This window comes from Meriones unguiculatus, chromosome 7 (genome assembly GCF_030254825.1).
Source record: "Meriones unguiculatus strain TT.TT164.6M chromosome 7, Bangor_MerUng_6.1, whole genome shotgun sequence".
Classification (NCBI taxonomy): Eukaryota; Metazoa; Chordata; class Mammalia; order Rodentia; family Muridae; genus Meriones; species Meriones unguiculatus.
The window spans coordinates 61,198,345-61,217,019 of NC_083355.1; the positions used below are offsets into that span (position 1 = coordinate 61,198,345).

Consider the following 18,675-nt stretch of genomic DNA (forward strand, 5'->3'; position numbering starts at 1 on the left):
TCAGCAATGTGTGGGAAAAGATTGGTTAAGATGCACATCAACAATTGTCACTTGTGGCTTCTGAAGACTTGGGAAGGGAAGGTACATTAAAGATAAGTACCTGAGGGAGGAATGGGAGCCCATCAGAAGAAATGAAGGCTCAATTCAAGGTGTAGAAGCTTAGAAAGAATATCTGTCAAAGTCCATGTGTTGATAATTTGTCATAAGGCTTCATCTGGAGCCTTGTGAGCCACAACAGAGGCAGGAATCTATCCAGTGTCACTAGGAGAACTCTCTCCAGGATGCTGGGGCCAATGGATGAACAGGAAGACTTCTCTAGTCTGCATTTCCACACATTTTTCTTGATTAATTATAGCAACCCCAACCTTGGCACCATTTTTTTTTGTTATTGTTGTTAGTTATACTTATCATTGCTATACTCAAATACCTGACAAAAGCAATTAAGGTGAAGAAGAGGGAAGGGTGTATTTTGCTTATGATTTGAGGGGTTACAATTTAGAGAAGGTGTGGGAGCGGAAGTGTGGAATAGCTGATTACGTGTGGTCAGCATCAGGAAGCAGAGATTTGGGGTTGGAGCTGAGGGTGCACAATCACCTGTAAGGCACATCCCCAGAATCTATCTTCTTCAGCAATGTTCCTATGATGGCTGGTTTTCATACCAAGTTGCCAAATTAGAGTCACCTGAGTAAGAAGCCCCACATAAAGCACTGTTCTGATGGCCTTGATTGATGTGGGAGGTCCAGCTCAGTTGTGGGTGACGCCTTCTCATAACAGCCCTGGTGGGATGAAAAGAGTATTTACAAAGGAAGATTAGCTATTCTTCTGCACTTGGTTTTCCATCTTGCCACTGAGTTGATTTTCTCTGTTTTGTTGTTGCTGCTGCTACTGCTGTTGGTTCCTTCCCTGTTAGCAGAACCAGGGGAGAATGGTGACTAGAATTTCAAGTGAGTATCTAATGACTCATATAAGAAAATGCTAATTAATCTAATACTAAAACAGTCTCATGGGTAGGTAATCACAGATGCTCATTGTAGACTGAAACCAGTGACTCTCCAGGAACCTTCCAGGCTTCTGGCACCAGATTAGGAAACAATGTTTGTCAATGAGAACTATGTAAGTGAATCTTAGAATTTAAAAGAACAATCATAACCTTCATAAAAGAATTCAAGGACTTTAAAGAAGACACAAGCAACTTAATGAACTTAAAGAGAAAGAATTTAAAGAGAATAAATAGCTGAGCGATGCCCCTTCAATCCACAAGCATAAGGCTGATGAAAATGATCAGTGCAATCCAGGATTTGCAAACAGAATTTAATAAAAAGATAAACATTAAGGAGGACTCAAGATGAGATGATAAAGAAAAATTATAACAGACACCAAATATATTCTGAATATTATAAAGGAGTAGTTTTAAAGCCTGTACTCCTTTAGGTTGGAAAACTTAAAAGAAATGGATGAATCTCTAGATTCAGTCAAAGCATCAAATTTAAACCAAAAGATCAACAACCTAAACATACCCATAACAAATGAGGAGGTTGAAATAGTAAAAAAGGGACTTTCAACTAAAATATAGTCCAGGGTCACATATATTCAAAGCAGAATTCTATCAGACTTTAAAAGATCTACAGCCAATCTTTCTAAAACCATTTTTAACAATAGAAAGAGAAGAAGTACTCCCAAACTCTATGAATCCACTATCACTCTAATACCCAAACAAGATAAAGACACAACAACATCAAAACAAACAAACCTACAGGCCAATATTCCTGATGAACATAGACTAAAAAATGCTTAATAAATTTTTGCAAACAGAATAAAGACATACATCAAAATTATGTACATTTTATCAGATTCTATACCCCGATCAAACTGATTTTATCCCTGAAATGCAGCATAAGCAAGTCAATAAATATAAAATATAAATATAAGAAACCACATAAGGGGATGTAAAGACAAAAATTACATCACCTCAATAAGTCAGAAAATGCCTTTGGAAAAATCCAACATGCCTTTATAATTAAAAGTCCTGGAGAAAGCAGGACCAGAAGGAATATACTTCAAAATAATGAAAGCTACATATGAGAATCCCATGGCTAACATAATCCTAAATGGAGAAAAGCTGGAAGCCATTTCACTGACACCAGGAGCTAGACAGGCATATTGACTATCCTCACTCCTTTTTAATGTTTTTCTTGAATCACTAGCTAGATAAATAAAACAAGAGAAAGAAACTAAAAGGATACAAACACGGAAAAAAATAAGCCAAACTATCTATTTGCAGATGACATGATGTTATGCATAAAAGATCGCAAAAATCTACCAGCAAACTTTTAGAGATTATAACAAATGTTAGCAGTGTGGCAGGACACAGAATCAATTTATACAAATTAATAGCTTTTTTAATACACTACCAAGTATGAATACACTCCAGAGAAAATAAAATGTCTGAGAATGAACCTGACCAAGGCTGTGAAGGACCTCAACAATGAAAACTTTAAACCTCTGAAGAAGGAGATAAAGACACTGGAAAATGGAAAGATATTCCTTGCTCAGAGATTGATATAATTAATATTGTGAGAATGATCATTTTACCAAAAGTTATTTACAGATTCAATGCAATCCCATCAAAACCCACATCTTACTCTTCACAGAAATAGAAAATCTATCCTAAAATTCACATAGAACATAAAAGGCTCTGGACAGCCAAATCAATCATGAGCAAAGAGAACAATGCTGAAGGGATTACCATTCCAGATCTCAAGCTATATTAAGGAGACATATAGACCAATGGAACAAAATCAAAGATCCAAACTTGAATACATAAAACTTCATTCATTTAATATTTTAAAAAGTTGCTAAAAACATCTTCTGAAGAAAAAGCATGTTCAACAAATGATGCTGGGAAATTATGTTGACATGTAGACAAATAAAAATTAGACACATATCTATTACCTTGCACAAAAACTAACTCCAAGTGGATCAAAGACCTAAATGTGGAACCTGGCAGTAAAACTGCTAGTACCCTACAGATACAGATGTAGACTTTCTTTTTTTAAATTTTATTTTTTATATTAATTACAGTTTATTCACTTTGTATCCTAGCTGTGCCTCCCTCCTTCATTCCCTCCCAATCCCAGCCTCCTTATCTCCTCACATGCCCCTTTCCAAGTCCACTAATAGGGGAGGTCCTCCTCCCCTTCCATCTGACCCTGCAGCCAGTCCAGATGAGACCTGATGTAGACTTCTGAATAAGACTACATCCACCCATGAATTAAGACTCTACTTGGCCAGGAATTAGGACTCCATTTGACCCATAATTAAGGCCAACAGTTGACAGTGGAACTTGATAAAACCAAGAAGTTTCTGTGCAACTAAAGAAACAATCTTTAGGGTAGAAAGTAAGACTACAGAATGGGAGAAAATACTTTTCAGTTATATATCTGACATAGGATTAATACCCAGAATATATAAAGAACAACAACAACAGCAAAAAGACAAAGAAAATGACCTATTCAAAAAAATGGCCTTGGACCTAAATAGAGTTCTCAGAAGAAGAAATAAAAGTGACTAAGAAAAAAAAATGTTCATCATCCCTAGCAATTAGAGAATTGTAAATCAAAAACCTTTGAGATATCATCATACCCCAGTCAGAATGGTAAAGATCAACAAAACAAATTCTGGAGAAGCTGTGGGAAAAAAAGAACCCCCATTCACCATTAGTAGGATTATAAACTGGTCCAGCCATTCTGGAAATCAGAATAATCTCAAAAGGCTAAACCAGTCTATCATATGACTCATGTGCATGCCTCCTTGACATATATCCAAAGGACTTGACATTTCTACTCCACTGGCACTTGCTCAGCCATGTTCATTGCTATTCTATTCACAATAGATAGAAAATGGAAACAACCTACATATCCTTGAACAAATGGATGAAAAATGAAAAGGTGGTATATATTCACTGACTAGAAAAGATCAAACTGAATAATGGAACCCAGACCCAGAAGGATACGTTCTTCCTCATTAGAGGGTATTAACTCCAAATTTTCAGGTAGAGTATACAGCTTGGATTAACTGCAGAAACCAGGAGTGTATAAAAGAACCATTGTGGAGGGTGGGAAGCAGTAGAGGAGGGATGGAGAGAGGAATAGTGGAATATAAGGGATCAGAAAGGGGAAATGGGAAAACGGGGGGGACTTTCATTAGGGAGGGGGACAGAGATAAATACAAAAGGAGGGAGGAAAGTAACAGTAAGGAGTGTCCAAAATAAGCCACAAGGAATCATATGATTAACTATTTACCTAAAATACATATAATGTATGTAAGTTGGTATAGACATTGACATATATGGTTAAATGAAACTTTCTCATGTGAGCTGTCGTGCTCCTCCCAAGAGCCATAGACTATCTAACAAAGCTCCAACACCAGGCATGAGAAAAGCCCTTTTTGAGTTGTTGGTCTAGATTGTCCATGAGACTAACAAAGCATTGTTGGCTATTGATAATGCCCCTGGATGCACCCAGATGTAGAAGTTAATTCCCTATTGCTGAAGACACCATGCACTTTGGACTCAGGGTGTTGAGGACCCAAGCTGGATCTTACATGAAAGCCTTCTCCCTGAAGACTAGCTCTACAACCTGCTTAGCAAATCTTCCAAAGGAGGTAAATAACCAATAGTCTTATGATGTCCATGAATGACAACAATGACCAGCATGAATTGAAGACCTTGAGGATACAGTGGTTCACATGCCCTGTTGATAACCATAGCTGTCTAATTGGACATAAGATCTGATCAGCATGAGAGAAACTATTCCTAGTACTAGAAATCTGTACAATACTATGGAGTCAGTGAAGTCATGGATCTCAGAGGAGAACCTACTATTGCCCTGGGTGTGGATACAAGAGAGCTGGTGGGCTGATCAACTCAGCTACCACCCAAGCCCAGATCAAGGACTTTGAGTTGGCTCACTCCAACACCTACCTCATCTATGAACTGGCAGAGCACATGAAAGGGCCAGTCCTGCAGATCCAAAGCCACAGAATCTCTATGCCACATGGCAACATCATATCCGACAGGAGTTCCAGTGAGGATCCAGCATTGATAGTATAGCAGAAGCCAAAGGCCTCAAACCAGGCCAATGACTCATTGCAATGAACATTTGCAAGATGTGTGGACAAAGGATATACTGTGTCACATGCCGTGACATACCCTATAGCTTCCATGAGAAGATGTTTTTTTAAATATTTTGTTTTGTTTATTTTTAAATTTTTGTTCCTTTTTTTCTTTGGGGGGAGAGGTCACAAGGGCAGATGGCAGATATGAAGGGGAGAAGAAGGAGGAGGAGGAGTTGGAGGAGGAGAAGGAGAAGGTGAATTATAAGACCTGTGAGAAATTGTTTATTTAGCTGGGGCCCTTCCAATAGCCATGTGTGGTCAATGACACAGACAGATGGCTTACAGATAGCACATATGTGTTGTAGGGAGCTAAATAAGGCAGTACCCCTCATTCATGCTGCTGAACCTAACATCACTCTCTTTCTCAAATTAGTATATTCTTTGATAATTTCATACATGTACATAAAATATTCTGATCACACTCTTATCTTCTCTTCCCACTCTTATCTTCCTCCCACCCCAACCAGCCTCTCCCCGCCTTCCTCCCATCAAAATGTTATCCCATTTTTGTATGTTTTTGTCTTTTTTTTCTTTGTGATCCGCTGAGCTGTCTGTATGAACATGAGTGTGAAACAATCCACGGGGAACGTGAGAAATATACCAGTGACCACTAAAGACACCCACTAGCTCTCCTCAGTAGTTCCTGTCTGATATTAGCACCCTTGGGTTGGGCAGGACCCCTGGCAACTGCCGTAGTTTGCACATTTAACAGCTCTCCTCGCCGTGCTGATCTTGTGTTCTCCCCCACTCTGTTCTTCAGTGTGCCCTGAGCGTTGGAGGAGGCGATACCTGTGTCCCTTTTAATGTGGAGCTCTCAAGAATCACTTGTTCTCCGCATCTTGATCAGCCATGAGTCTCTGCATTAACTGCTGTTTGTTGCACAAGTGAGTTTCTTCGATCAAAGCTGAGGACAGCACTGGTCTTTGGATATAAACAGGGCCGAACAATTGATACGATTGATGGGAGCTTCCCCTGCTGTATTATTAGACCTTGCTAACTTTTATTATCCTCTTCTCTACTGAATCCCAAGACCAATTGGCACTTGATTGGAATGGGCCGTTGGGGATGCTGCCTACCTTTTGTAAAATGAGTTTTGTTATAAAATGCCAGCCTCTGAGTAGCTTACAGATTTAGAAGCATCTAAAAGGCAAGTAAGTACAATTAAATGAATGAAAATGGAAACTCAACCATTACAAGGTGCAAGGTCCAGGCACAGGTGTAAAAGTGTTGGGACTTTTATAGTTGGATAAGGCAGATGCTACCTGGCAAGGTATTTGGGAAATCCAATAACAGCATGTGCCTGTAAATATAAAACAGCCTTTAAGCCAGTTAAGGGCAGAAGGCAACCTGTGCGGATGGGGAAAGCATGCTTATAAGCTTTAGGTCATTGAATGAAAAATCCCAGTGCTGGGGTGGATTACCTCTCCCCTGAGCTGCTGGCCAGGAAGGTTTCTGAAGCCATTGCCACTGCTGTTGGTTAAATGTAGTGAGAGTTTTGTAACTTTTGCTATGGGAGTATGTTTTTGTTTTGATCCCAGGGGACGCGGGGCTGCCTGACTCTGACTTGCCTTGTGCTCTGGCAGAGGCGTGAAGAGTTCTGTGAGTGTGTGACATTTGTCGTTCTGGGGACTTTTCAGAGGGTATGTAAATGCTAGGGCCCTGATAGGCTGGCGGCTGGCTGGTGAGTGAATGCTTTGATCACAGGACACAGAAAGCCAGCCATGACTAAACTAGAAGCCCCTCTATGCTGTATAGCTTTAATGGTATCAGAAGGTGCTTGGGGGAAGATGTGGATCCGTGGTTTAGCTATGCTATGGAGCCTGTGTGTTAGTATCATCTATGTGCAGACATGTGCATGCTGGAGAAATTGTATTATATGTATCTGGAGAAACCATAGGCTTTAATTGGGACACTCCTGCTATTATCTTTTTATGTGGATTATTCACTTTTCAAATTATCTTCTAAATATTTGTGCTTGTATGTTGGATTTCTGCTGCTGTTGCCTTCAGTGGAAGGGGACTTATTTTTATGGTGGGTGGTGGTTCTTAACTAATCAAACCATTGGGAATAAATACCTGTTGCTATAGTCTATGCTGTTTGTGGTGGTCTGAATGAGAATGGCCCCCAAAGGCTCACACATTTAAATGCTTGGCTCTCAGTTAGTGGTCTGTTGGGAAGAATTATGACATGTAGCTTTAATGAAATAGGTGTGATCTTGCTTGAAGAGGTGTGTGATTATAATCTTCAAAAGCCCATGCTAGTCTCTCTGTCTCTGCCTGGGGATGAGGATGTAAAGCTCTCAGCTATTGATTTAGGGCCATACTTGTCTGCCATGATGATTGTGGTCTAACCATCTAAAACTGTAAGCAAGCCATCCCCCAGTTAAATGCTTTCTTTTACCAGTTGCCTTGGCCATGGTGTCGCTTCACAGCACTAGAACACTAAAACACTATATATAAATAATTAAATACATACATACATATATATGTATGAAAACACACACACACACACACACACACACACACACACATAATTTCCTTGCAAGCTCAGGAAATAGCACAGAAGAGAAAGTGAGAATGTAAGATCCAGATGAAGGAGTGGAGTAGAGCGAGTATGCCATCACCAAATTATGAGTGTACCCCCATGACATTAGGCCTATTAGCACCCCCTTGTAGAAGGGGCAGAGAGTCATTTAATCCTCACTCAAAAGGCTAGTCACCTCTTATTCCTTGAGATGCATGAAATCCTAACCTCCTGTGTGTGGTCTTGGGGAAAGATATAGAAGGTAGAAGGTTTGCTAGGGTGAGGGTCTGGTTGTGCAGCTTTTATGTGTCATCATTTATGCGGGGGTAGAGATTTTTAGTACTTAAGTGTCACTATGCTCTTTTAAGTAGAACCCCAAACTCATTGGTTGATCAGGCTGGATTCTGGATCTAGGTAGAATAACTTCTTTGGTCTGTTGAGGTCCTGTCTTGGGTGGAGAGGCATTCCTGTTTCTCCTCTGTAAAACGCAATAACAACTCAAATTAGCATAGTTCCAACTTCACCAGGCGGGTGGGTGGGGCACGGGCATGAGGTTCTTTCGTGTTTGTTTGTTTGTTTGTTTGTTTGTTTGTTTGAGACATGATTTCTCTGTGTAGCCTTGGATGTCCTGGACTCTCTTTGTGGACCAGGCTGGCCTCGAATTTACAAAGATCGGCCTGTTCTGCCTTCCCGAGTGCTGGCTTGACATGAAGTTAGCAAGCTCCCCTGGAAACTTTGATGACTGAGTGTCATTGACTAACTTTGAGAAATTGGCCTGCTGATAATTAGCAAGTACTTAATATTTGGTATCAATTCTCTCTGGCAACCAGAAATGGTAATTTGTTCTAATGAATATGTTTAGGCTCGTGTGTGTGTGTGTGTGTGTGTGTGTGTGTGTGTGTGTGTATGTGGGTAGACACACGCACATTGAGTACCATTTTTCAGGAGCCATCAACCTTAATTTGGAGACCTTGTCTCTTACTTGGACTTGGACTTGCACATTGTACTAAGCTACCTGGAAGTGAGCGCCAGGTATCTGCCAGTCTTTGTTCCCCTGGCACTAGGATTGCAGGCACACACCGCTGCCACCGTGGCTGGCCTTACATGGGTTCTTCGAATTAAACTCACGACTGTGCAGCAAGCACTGTACCAACTGAGCTGCATACCCAAGTCCTGTTTAGAAACCTTTTGCGCTTAAGAAAACATTTATTGCTGTTATAAAAGTTGTAATCTTTAAAATAATTGAAGTACAACCGTGAACCCATTATCTTGTGTACAAAAATTGAGATCTTTCTAAAGCAACACTTTTAAAGAAATTTGCTTTGAGAAAATTTGCCAAAAGTTATATTTTTAGGTATCTACCATAAGCATATTACTATCCATTCATCTGGAGTCGCACAAAGAGAAAAAGACCCTTTTCATTAGCGCAGTGATGTATTTCTGAGTTCTTTGTTACATTAATATTATTCATGTGTGATCTTGTAAGTGAAAATGGGCCTAAAATAGCCTAATAGTGATCAGTAGTAAAAATATTAGAAAATCATAGACATTTGGTTGCTTCTGCATTGGCTGCTGAGAGCAAAGGTGAAAGGACACCACTGTTATTAACCTCATGTGACAATAATAAAATGCTGTGCGCAAGCTGGGGCCAAAGGAAGCACACGAACAGCGAACACGATGATGGAACATTTAATTCATCCTGTTCCTGTCATCAAAAACACTGAGGTAGTTATGAGCGGTGACTGATTGGGTCTCACAGCAGCATCTCTGTATGTTACACAGCAAAGAGATCAACCAGCAAAATGTTCTCCTCCCAATGGAGAAATTTAAAAAATAGAATATTTAAAAAGGATATGTATAAAAGATAGAACCAAAGTCAAGAATAACAGTAAGGATGCCCCCAGCGTTCATAGTTTCCTCTCACGCATTCCAGTTCCCAAGCCCGTCTTGGTAAATTCAATCATTGTCAGAACGCATCTTGGCTTGCCGAATCCGTCTGAAGTTGAGTGTCCAGATGAGCTCTTGGATTAAGCTGAGCATGGGTGAATGATAGCTGAAATATGCCAACAAGGAGAATTCTTCTCTTGAATTATCTAGTTCATATTTTTTCCTTTAAAGAGACCCTGAGTAAAGAGGAGGATTTAAGGAGAGCAAAGTGAAAACCATCATATTTCAGTTCTCAAGGTTTGCAGATAAATATCTTAATTAAGCACAAAGCCCAAACTGTCCGTTTCTGCTCTGAGTGATTTCTTTCTCTTCCTATATTAAACCTGTGTCAGTTTCACCTGTCTGGCATCGTGGACGAACTGCCCTGTTGAGGGCTGCATGCCATCACAGCTGCTTTACTGAATCCTCACCCTGGTTCTTGGAGCCTGGTCAGCTCTTGGACATCTATAGGTGACAAGAGCTAGATACCCCACTCTGAAAATGTGTCCCCAGATCCCTGAGAAGAGAGGCCTCATTAGGCATTTGGCTTGGACAGGAAGTCAGTTTTTAGCCTTGCTGTAATTGCAGGTGACTGAGTATCATGGACCACAAATCTGCAAATTCTGCTTTGCAGGTAGTGTAGAGCAGACAGCTTAAAGAAGGATCTGATTCTCCCATTTGAAAACTTGGGAGTGCACCCTTTTGCTCTTTTTTTCTTACACCACTTCATAATTTTGCTGCTGCAACTCTTCTTTCCTTTTCTTGTACCAAATAATCTTTTTCTTTTCTTTACTTAACCATGCTTTCCAACCAAAGCTCAGGAAACATTTCATTAGGCCATGGCCTCTCCTTTCCCAAGTAGGAATAGAAACACTGGATTTCCATCTTCAGTACAAAGCCTTCCAAGGCCTCTCTTTCTCTCCTGTTCTTCAGTTATCCTCTTGCTCAATAGTGAATCTCTAGTTCACCTTGACCCATTTAATATAGAGTTCAAAAAGAGTATGCCTCCCTAGTCAGAGTCTTAACACCACATATTAAAATTGACTTTGGTGTATAGATCACCATATATACAATCAATTAATCTCAAAGGAAAAAAAATGAAGGTACACCTGTCTCCTCCTTCAATACCCTCTCACCTTAATTTCAATTCACTGACTTTTAGCCATTAACCCTTTTAGAAAGGAACACCAACTCAGCACTTCTGTGCTCAATTATCTTTGACTTTCAATCCAAACTGAACCATTTACTGAGCGAGCATGGAAGGAAACATTGAAAGCAAAAGCTATTAAAGAATTATAGACTTAAGAAGCCACACAGTACCTGTGAATTTGCTCTGTAGTCGAAGAACTTATAAAATTGTACACACATTAGGAGCAATGTTCCTGCCCAGCATGCACTGATTTAATGGCCTAACACCCAGTAATGTAAAGCATGAACCTTGGTTGTTAGGGCACATTTGGTTGTTATCCTCTCTTCCTTAATAGGACAGGGTTTAAAAATATGCTACTGTGCGTACACAATAGCTGCTTTGCACATACGCTTTTATCTGTGAAGAAATTATTCTCTTTGGCAAGAGATTAAAATAAATGCATAACAGCTTGTCAGAATCACTAATCCCAGTAAACTCTGGGAAAAATTCTGCCTTTGAAAAAGTCATCTCAAACTTTGACCTCAACTATAAACACTAATAAAATTTTTATTTCTCCCTGGAAGGGACAAATGAGAAAAAATGTGGCAGATGTTTTCCCGCTACGATCACACGAGGATGCCAGGCTGGTGCCGGGAGAAGCCAGTTCCATGCACTGAGATGCTTGATACGACTGCAGAGAGGGATGGATTTATACATGTTTTAGACCAAATCAGGACTGAAATCAGATTGATGCTTTGAATGAAGTGGGTAATAGATGAGAAGGTAAATGGGTACAGGCAGGTTCTGTTGCAGAGGATTTCTGCGAATATGAGGCCTCGTGTTGGGGCTACCTCTGCCCTACGGCTTTGGGTGAGTTTCACCAAAAGAAGAAAAGAAAATTGAGAGGGGAAAAAGAAGAGATTCTTCGTGCCAAGAACTATGCTGGAAACCCTTTTTGTAATGACGTTGACCAGGGCTGTCTTCCCCTCCTCCTCCTGTCCCCTCCCCCTCCCCCTCTCTTTTGAAAGTCTCACGGAAACTCGTGAATTTGTCAGATAGTGTTGGAACGCTTCACTTTTTTTTTCCACTTAATTTCTTGCTCCTGTCCTACTTGTTCTCTTTGTCCTTGGTTGTTTATTGCTTTTGGATGTGGGAATACTCTAAGGAACTCTCCAGTCAGGATATTCCACTGATGAAGTCTCAGCTGGAAAGCCTGGATAAGGAATAAAGAATTATGCCCTAAATGTATCACCTGTCCTTGACATATGTATTTTTCTAAGAACTCAGATTATTCCCCGAAATCTTTCCTGGTAATGCCTGGCCCTGAGGGTTTGTAGTAGTTTTTGTAGAATTCCCTTTGAGAGCATGGCTTCATACACACATGCGCATATCCACATACTCACCTCCACACGTGCATGCGTATCTCTCCCTCTCCGCATGTGTGTGTTTGTACATGCATGGAGGAAGGAGGTCAATACTGAGTGTCTTTCTCTGTTGCTCTCCTTCTCTCACTATTTTGGATAGACGGGCTGCCAAGTGAACCCCGGGACCTGTCTGCCTCTGCTCCCCTAATTCCCCTAGTGCTGGAATTACAGACACATGCCACCAAGCCTAAGTTTTATGTAGGGGCTAAGGATGCAAACTCGGGTCTTCATGCTTCGCAGCAAGCACATTAACACTGAGCTACCTCCCTACCCACGCAAGATGAATTGGTTACAAGCCTACTTGATACCTGCTTGGGAGGGAGCATGCTCTATTTAAAATCACAAAATCGGAAGAGAGTGTCCTCAAGGTCACTTTTAGATCAATCTCAGAGTCACACGGGATAATGCAACATTTGAGAGCTAAACGTGACCTCAGAGAAGCTGTCACCAATAATCACCTTGTAGAGGAAACCAAGGCCTCTGCTCGCTCTAGAAGACTCGTTCTTCTACAGCCGTAGGGACAGAAGTTCAGGCATCAGTGACAGCCCCTTCATTCTCCCCCCAAGCCCCAGTACTACCTACTCTTACAAAGTTCATACCGCCATTTTATCCTGAATGCTGCTTTTGTGTACCTATGGGCACCGGTGTCAAATGTCCGTGTTGGAGGAAGGGGATGCAAGAAGCCTGTGCTGGCCAGAGGTGCACGGAGTCATGTAAATGCTACATTTCATTCTTTTCTTTTTTAAACAAAAGTTTCATTTATATTATTTTAAGTGGTGCATGTGTGTGTCTGTGCATAGATGCATGTGCCTGTGTGTGCATATATATATATATATATATATATATATATATATATATATATATATATGAGTGCAGAGGCCTGCAGAGGCCACAGGTGTTGCATTCCCTGGAGCTGAAATTATAGATGAATATGAATCATCTGACACTGGTTATGGGAATTAAACTCTGGTCCTTAGAAAAGTTGCCGAGCCACCTTTCCAGCTCCAATATTCTTTTTTATAGAGCATTTTGGCCTAAAGTCATTTGCCTGACTGTAGGATCTAGGCCAGTCCCCACACCAATACCCTACTGTGTGCAACTCTTGTGGAAGTGCTGCCTTACCTGTTGTAGCCCGGTCGTTGCAAGCTTTAGTGTTCATTGCTAACCAGAGTTTTGATTCAACAGTTCTACTGCGGGGTAGGGGTGGACTGAGTCTATTGCCTTAGCAGGTTCCCGGCTGCTTCTGCTGTTACTGATCAAAGGCCATTCTTGCAAACGTATTGTTTATCTAAAGCGCTTCCCTCCAAACTCAGCTCAGAAGCACTGCTAGACCCTTCTTTGGGAATGAGTGGCCGCTGATTGGTTCTGACATCTGATAGAGAGATTGACCTGTGAGGAAGGAAGAGGACAATATATTAGCTGTGAGGAGTAGAAGAGAGAGGAAGAGAAGGAGATGGGAGAAGAGGGGCGGAAAGGAGAGAGTAGGCAACAGAAGACACGGGAGACAACATCAGTTTGTTGGTAATGAGTCTCAATGCCTTATTTTTAAACTTTAAAGTATTTGTTTACTTGTATGTAGATTGTGTGTGTGTGTTTGTGCATGTCTGTGGTATAAAGTGCATGTGGTTACACGTGTACCTGTGTGCACTTGCCTGTTAAAGCCAGAGGTTGATGTCCAGTGTCTTTGTCTGTTGCTCTCGCCTCGTGTGTTTTTAGATGGAGTAACTCACTGAGCTTTGAGCTCTCCAGTTGGCTGACTGGCTGCAGTAAGCTCCAGGCATCTACCTTCTTGATTCCCCTTCCCGGGGCTAGAGTTGGAGTTGCAGGCCACTGTGTGTGGTCTCCAGGTAGGTGCCGCCGTCCAAGTGCCGGTGTCCAGACACAGATCGTCATGCTTGCGCAGCGGGCACCTTCCCGGTTGTTTCATTATCTCTACATTTAATTAAGCTGCCCACAGGTTTATATTTTCTCAGTGTATTTCTTAGGAAGTGTTGTTTTGCTTATGTAAAGAGAAAAACACAATTGCAATCTCGCTCTGGCTTTTTTCTTCTGTGTGCTTCTCACAGCAACAGATGACGCTGTATACAATGAAGACCCCACTAACTGCCTCAGCGCCATTCATGAAACGAGCGACCTGAGATGGTGTGGAGGAGAACTCTAGCCCCCGGAGAAACGAAATAGGAGAGGAGAAGCACCCCCAGCTGAAGCCGCCATATGTGCGGACGTGATTCTGTGTCACACCACGTGCTGACAGGGATAAGCTCAGGCTGCCAATTTTTGCACGGAAAAGCATGAAATTGATTTCACATAAAGATTGATCTAGGAGTTTAGACGATAAGAAATGATGGGCTTAATGCAGAGCGCAAGGGTGGTGTGGGCTACAAATACTAGCTGCCAGGCTCGTTTGCCAACAGCCTGCTGAGATTGGCGTCTCTAATTTCCAGCAAGAGTTGGTGCCGCAGGCCCTTCTGGAATTCCATTATTATTTCCAGGCTGAACTTATCAGAGCGTTTGTGATTTGAGGGGGGGGAGGGAAGTAACCCTCTCCAATGTGCTTTCTGAACTCCATAGGACTTGGTTATTTTTTGCCCTCTGGTTTCCACTTTTTATTGCAAGGCATCATCCATCTTTTGGGCAATACTGGTGATTTGCAGTGACAGCTAAAAATACACGTGGAAAAAAAAGTAAATAGGAAAAGTACTTAATGTTTGTGGTAAATCAATGAAACTACCACCATCTCATGTTTTTGAGAGAACAAACACAATTCACTCTAAACTCAGACAAATGAGTTTATCCAAGGGAAATAACAAGCAAACAGTGAAAGCCTGATGTTTATTTCTTTTGGACTGAGCAAACGGTTCTCTACAAACAAGTTAAACCTGCCTTTAGCAAGAACTGAGATCACTCAGGCTCCATTCCTCACCTCAGAGGTCAACATCTGATGTCACACTAAATATGCTTTGTTGCCGCTATCAGAGTCAGAAGTTGGGAATGGACTATTCTTGGTGATAAATAATTTATATAGGCCTCTTGGGTTCTTGGCTTTCTTTCTTCTTCTTAGTATTATTAGTTACATTTTATTAACTCTGTATCCCGCTCCCTCATTCCCTCCTAACCCCACCCTCCCTCCCTCATCTCCTCCCTGCCCCTTTCCAAGTCCACTGATTGGTGAGGACTCCTCCCCTTTCATCTGACCATGTTTTATCAGGTATCTTCAGGGCTGGCTGCAAAGTCCTCCTCTGTGGCCTAACAGGACTGCTCCTCCCTTGGGGGCTGGGGAGGTCAAAGAGCCTGCCATTGAGTTCCTGTCAGAAATAGTCCCACTTGGTTACTGAGCTACCACGCCGGCTACATCCAAGCAGAGGTTCTAGGTTATATCCATACTCGATCCTTGGTTGGAGAAACAGTCTCATATAAGACCCCTGTGCCCAGATACATATAAGGTTCTTGGCTTTCTAAATAAGGGAAACCATGAGGAGAATGTAGTAAGATTTGGAAAGGACAGGTACAATGGCAGCCCTAAGAGAGTTCTCTCCTGTTCATTTCCATCTGAGGATGTTGTCAGTAGGCTCCTGCCACAGTTTCTGAAGTTGGAGGCACAACTACTCGAGCCTTTGTTGCTTTTCTTTTATGATTAGGAAGAAAGATGTGAACATGTATCATTACAGTGTATCATTAGCATCTGTTTATATCAATTCTGCAAATTCCTTTTTTCAAAATTCAATTTTCTGTCCCCCTCAACACAAGCACACAACTTACACAAGCATCTTCCATAGAACTGGAATTGGAGTCACAAAAGCAGCTGTAGAGGGGCCTTGGTAGACAGAGTCAGGCTGTCTGCCACCTGTAGAGCAACCGTCTACAATATCAGGAATACTAAATATGTCTCACACAAATGAAGCTCCTTTTTAAGATACATCAAAAGTGTTCCAGAGGGCCAGGTGTGAGAGTTCAGGGTTCCCATTCCTTATACCACTGTGAAAGTAGTCTTCAGTGCAGACTTAAAAGCCTCTTAATTTTAAACTAACCTTGTGGGCAGCACATAATTGACTAGAGAAAAATGCTAATTCTTGGTAGTAAACATCCACTATCAATACAGCTTCATAAACCCAGAAAATATCTTCAACTGTTTTTCTTTTAGTCAGTTTACCACCTAAATATTTGCCAGTCAGAATGTCATTGTTAGGCTTGGGTATATTATACATATTTGTTAGTAACGACAATTTATTTATCTTTATTTATTTACCTTTCTTATTATTAAGCATTGTGGTTTGTGAGACATTAAATTTAAGTTATAAATGAAGAAAATAGTGAATACAAATGCAAAAAAAATCCAAAACACTAGAAGACAAAATTCATCATCACACAAATTTAATAAGCTGAATCCATCCCTGAGATGATAGACACTTGGACATATGACCGCATCAGTTTGGTACGCCACAGTAACAGGATGAAGGACAAAAATCAAGATACATACGAGGTTTCATGAAGCTCAGTGCAACAGACTAGCAAAGGAAAATTACGTCCACATAATAAAGACAATATATGAAAAGCTCAGAGTGAACATCGTTCATGATGGTGCAAGAAGACTGCTTTTCCTGAAAGATTAAGAGTAAGACAAGGGTGACCACCACCACACTGAAAGACCTGGCCAGCGTGATTAGGCAAGAATGTGAAATAGAAGACTTCTGGGAAAGGAGTAAAAAATGTATCAGAGTAAACGCATGAATTCAGTAAGTAGCAGGATTCAAAACCAGAGTATAAAAATCAGTTGTGCTTCTATAAACATTTACAACAAACCTTTTGGAAAGGAAAGTTTCACTAATAGTAATACTAAGGACAATAGATAATTAGAAATAAACTTAATGTCAAAGACTTATGCACTGAAAATGGAAAATCCTCAAGGAGAGAAAATACAAACAGATGGAAGGCTATTTTATGCTCATGGCTTAAAAAAAAAAGTTGTTAAAAAAAAAAAAAGACCATGCTACTCAAAGAGATCTATAGATTGAAAGCAATCTCTATGGGCTTTTCAATGACATTTTTAAAAGTTAAGAAGTGATTTTAAAATGCACATGAAGCCCTGCCCCTAGATGAGTTGCAGCTGTGGCTGCTGTCCCGTGTGTGCATCAGTGGGTGGAGGAGAGGAGGAAGGCTATGTCTGCACTCCGCATTCCGGCCTATGAACACATGAATGCTTAGTAGCCTAACATTATCTGAAAAAAGGTGAGCCCGAGAGGACCACCGGACCAGTGCCATGGGGCCTGGACAGGGAGCTGGCCTGACATGACCACCAGTCATGCAGTGTGCAGGCCCGAGGAGGGGGCAGATCATGCCCAAGATGATGCTTGCCGGGTGACGTAACGAATGAGCAGGGCATAGCACTCCTGAGACTGTTCCTGAGGCAGCCCCAGGCAGAGACACCAGGCACTTCTGAGAGGATCAGAGAAATGGCAGAGAAATGGAAAAGAAAGAGAAACCGAAGGATACGGGCACAATGAAGAAAGGCAGAACTATAGACTTAGGGGTAGGGAGCAGCAGGCTGATGTGAGCAGCCGAGGACTGTGGTGGGGTCCTGTGCTGTGCTGCTACTGGGGGCCAACATTTGGGTTCATTGCCCTGTTACCACAACGTGTGGTCTGTTACTACCAAAGGCCTGCCGGACATCTTTGCTCTGGGTTGGACTTGTTAATGTCTGAGGGCTATGCAGAACTAGCCCCACCCCTCACTTGGGCATCCGGGGAGAGCTGGCCTTGGGGGCATGAGAGCAAGAGAGCTGGTCCTGACCCTTGCCAGCTGCAGTACTCAGTATTGTGCTGCGGTGAGCTAGCTCCGCAGATACAAGCATGGAAGAACTGGCCCTACTCCTCATTTCGTGTGCGGTGTGGACGAGAAGGAGATACCCTCCCTACCTCTTACTCCTCACAGGATGAGGGAGACCTCATCCTGGGGTCATGAAACCAGGAAAGCTGGCCCTATCTCTCACCAGCTGTGGCACTTGGGAGAGCGGGCCTGGGCAGCACGGTAGAGCTGACTTTGTGGGGAGGGCACTAGTGTGCCAGCCCTGAGCATGGGAGAGCTGAGGGAGAGATGACCCCCTTTCTTTACCCTTGCCACCAATGGCAGGCAGAGGAGCTGGCCCCAAGGTCAGGAGAGCAGGAGAGCCGCCCCTGCCCCTCTCCTGCTGCAGCACTCAGAAGAGCAGATCCTGCACACAACCTGTGCTGAAGAGCAGAGCTGGCTCTGGTTGTAGGGGTGTGAGAGAGGGGGCAGGAGGGCTGACCAGCCCAGGCACCTCTCGGGCCTAGATTCAGGGCTTTGAAGTGGCCCACCCCAACACCTATCCTCTCCGTGAATTGCTGGAGGGCGTGAAGGGTCTGGTGCAGATGCAGCACTACATCTGAGATATCTGAGAGAAGCAGAGGTTCCAGTGCTGATAGAGCGGCAGAAGCCTCAAGCCAGACCAACGGGTCATTGCGAAGAAGTGTGGACAAAAGG

At 42.1% G+C, this 18,675-nt stretch overlaps 1 non-coding gene across 1 annotated transcript; it reads left to right on the forward strand.

Annotated features, from left to right (window-relative positions):
• The first annotated feature begins 17,259 nt into the window (after nt 1–17,259).
• Nucleotides 17,260–17,391, forward strand: LOC132655662 (small nucleolar RNA SNORA17). Its single transcript, XR_009593453.1, has one exon. It is a non-coding gene; the product is annotated as a small nucleolar RNA SNORA17 (small nucleolar RNA).
• The last annotated feature ends 1,284 nt before the right edge of the window (nt 17,392–18,675 follow it).